Source organism: Myotis davidii, unplaced genomic scaffold (assembly GCF_000327345.1).
Source record: "Myotis davidii unplaced genomic scaffold, ASM32734v1 scaffold6, whole genome shotgun sequence".
NCBI classification, from domain to species: domain Eukaryota; kingdom Metazoa; phylum Chordata; class Mammalia; order Chiroptera; family Vespertilionidae; genus Myotis; species Myotis davidii.
Genome location: NW_006383011.1, coordinates 15580882 through 15583881, shown reverse-complemented (window position 1 = coordinate 15583881; position 3000 = coordinate 15580882). Strand labels below are relative to the sequence as shown.

At 45.7% G+C, this 3000-nt stretch overlaps 2 protein-coding genes across 2 annotated transcripts in view; one reads left to right on the top strand and one right to left on the bottom strand.

Moving 5' to 3' along the window:
* Positions 1 to 2974, bottom strand: part of PIGF (phosphatidylinositol glycan anchor biosynthesis class F) — a 79407-nt gene extending 76433 nt beyond the window's left edge. Inside the window, exons 1-2 of the mRNA XM_015557876.1 lie at positions 2594 to 2974; positions 1328 to 1440 (exon numbers count right to left, since the gene is read on the bottom strand). The gene's annotated coding sequence lies outside the window, so the exon portion shown is untranslated. The remainder of the gene's footprint in view (positions 1 to 1327; positions 1441 to 2593) is intronic.
* SOCS5 (suppressor of cytokine signaling 5) overlaps positions 1 to 3000 on the top strand; it is a 77372-nt gene that overhangs the window by 27567 nt on the left and 46805 nt on the right. The gene's annotated exons all lie outside the window — the stretch shown is intronic.

The following is a 3000-nucleotide window of genomic DNA, read 5'->3' as shown; positions in this document are numbered from 1 at the left end:
AGAGCTAAGACAGGAAAGGTGCTTGAAGAATATAACATGACTCATTGCTGAACAAGAAATCTTTGCTTATTGATTGATTTTAGGCTAAAGGCCAATTTGGCCTCCTTTTATGGCACCATTCCCTCAGCATCACTTCCGAATTGTCCTTTCAGTGCTCAGCTTAAAATCTACTTTGCCCAAAAAACATTTTTAATTTGATAGGAGGAGAAGTCTGATACCTATATTCACCCATCAGCGTGGACACATCTACCACGAGTATACAGTTACCAAATGTGTATCTTTATGTTCACATCTCAATCCTGTCACTTACTAAGTCTTTGAGACCTTGAAGAAAGTGAGACTAATAAAATCTACCTTGCAGGCTGGTGTGGATGAAGTCAGATAGCATAAGTGAAATGCTGAGCATGGCATTGAGTAGGCACTTAATGAAAGGAAGATATCTTGTCAAGCCTGACTATACTTTCTGAATTATTTAGTCTGTATCATTTTTTTTTTTCAATGTAAAAGCACTCTTACCTGTGCTCTGCACTCTCACCCTAACTAATACAACCTCAGGAGACATTTAGGGAATGATGGTTAGGAAGTTGACAGGTCAAGGATAAAGTTGAAAAGGATTTATATAATACATACATAGATGAAAAGAGATCGTTCTGGGGAGATGGGAGGGTGAGGAACTAGATTCAGAGATGATGGCAAAGGTCTTTACATTTCATCTTTCCATTTATTTAAAAATGTATCTTGCTAAAAAGAGGGGACAGAAGGACCCATCTTGATGAGTGGAGCTGCAAGTCTGTGTGCCAATACACCTGGTATTGATTCATGCCAGCTGGGAGAGGAGCTTGGCTTCCCAGTGTTTTACTACTGTGGTTTCCTGGGCTGGGCAGCTGGGTGTCTAATAATGATAAAAACCATAATAATACTTCATAATTACGTACTGCCCTTTGCCAGAACTTGGATTTAATTACAATGACTGTGCCGGAACTGGCAACAACTCCCTCCCTGTGGGGTGCAATACCCAAGGGCCTGGAAATACAAAGTGAAGTGGCAACAGCAACCTTCTCCTGCAGAGTCTACCCTGGCAATTCACCCAAAGTGCTTTGAGTTGGAAGCTCATCATCGGAAACAAAGAGTACTTTTAAACTGCCCACATGTACTTGGCACTGTCCAATAAACAGTGTCTATGAAGCAACTACTGCTACACATGGCGCACAGTCTCATGGAATCCCAGGCCTGGAAGGGATGAACACAGATTGTCAAATTCATGATTACCCTGTCCCCTACCATGAGGCATCACTACCACTAGATTCTAATAGGTGAGTTCACTGACCTTCCATTCTGATCTGGGCCAGGGATGCTTCTGTGGCAGTGTGATTCAGGTCTCAGGCGACTCACCAATTCATTTAACACTCGTTTTCTGAGCACCCATTCTGGGCCAAGGTGCTGAGGAGACACAAAGATGTGTAAAGTAAGGCATAAAACCTGCCCTCAAAGTAGCTTATCTTCTAGTTGGGGGATTTGTATTCAGGCAACTGTAACATAAAAGGAAGAGAAAAGTTCTGGGCCTTACTCTCTTTAAGAATAAGAAGAAAGGATGAGCATTGGGGTGGGGGTGGAGGGCGAGGAGGGGGGCAAAGACTGAGGTGAAGAGCTGGGCAACGACTCCAGGAGGGTCTTGCAGGTGTCCCTGTCTTTTTGTTGTTGTTGTGGGGTAGGTTTTTGTTTGTTTGCCTTTGTCTTCATAGCAACTAGCATCTCTTGAATTATCTTGTTTATTTGCTACTTTACTGATAGACTCTTGTATGTCTCACCCTACTCATGAACCTTATCAGTTTGGGGCACCTAGTAAAGTGCTTAGTACATACTGGCCTGATGAATAAATGGCCCAGGTGAGGCCATGGCTGTAGAAATGGAGAGGAAAGGGCATTTGGTAAATCGAATCAACAGGGCAAAATTAGAAGGGAGAGAGGTGTTCCACAGTGGGGGCGTAGCATGGAGGATTACTCCCAGTGTCCTGGCTTGGCTAAGGGAATGGATGGTGATGTTACCAAAGAAGATAAGGAACAGATTGTGTGGACTTTGGAAGTATCTGGGTTCCCATGGTGAAGCTCCAGTGGAGAGGCCCAGACGCACATAGAAGGTGCACCCAGCCATCAAGATGATTAGGCCACCTGCTCTGCAACAGAACAATTCTGTACGACTGAGGAGGGGGCTCGGGACCCCCTTCTGGACTCAGAGCCAACAGAGAACAGAGCTGGATTGACTGAAGAGAAAGACAACCTGCGGTTGTAGTTTCAGGGAAATGATAGTTCCAGGGAAACTGGGGTCAGGTGTGCATTTGGGTGGTGAAAGTTTCAAGAAGGATGTAGTCTATCTATAGAATATACTGCAACGGAGATCAGGTAAGAACTGAAAAGTGGCCCTGAAGAAGAGCACTTTCAGTGGGCCGACAGGGAGCATAATTTGGCTGGACTTGAAGCGTGAACTGAATGCTCGACAGGGTTTCATAGGCAAGTTGTTTTTTCCTGGGGGGGTGGGGGGGTAGATAGTAGTTTGTTTTATGTTTGGAGGCGTCGGAATCCAATCACGGGCTTACCTAACACAGAGTTTGTGAATGATGACAGGTTTCTAGGCGGCCAGCGGGAAAGAGGCCTGGCAACGTCACAAGGCCTCGACTAGGAAGCTTCTACCCTTTCGGCCATTTCTAGAGCGGGTGCCCTTCCGTGTACAGTGCAGGCAGAGTGGGCGACGAACACCCCTCCATGGATTTGTGAGTCACGTTTGTGACAGCTGGGCGTAGGGATGGCAATACTTGAATTAAGCGCCCAGTTTCCCGCAAATCCTGTAATGTAGTAATGACGAGGCTCCAAGCGGGAAGAAGCTCGGAGGCTCATTCACATTTTCCGCCCCGTCGCTCACACTGTCCATTCATCACTTTTCCTTTCCTTTTCCTGAACGGAATTGAAACCAGGGCAAAGCTGGCCTCCTTTTCCCACCTCAGGT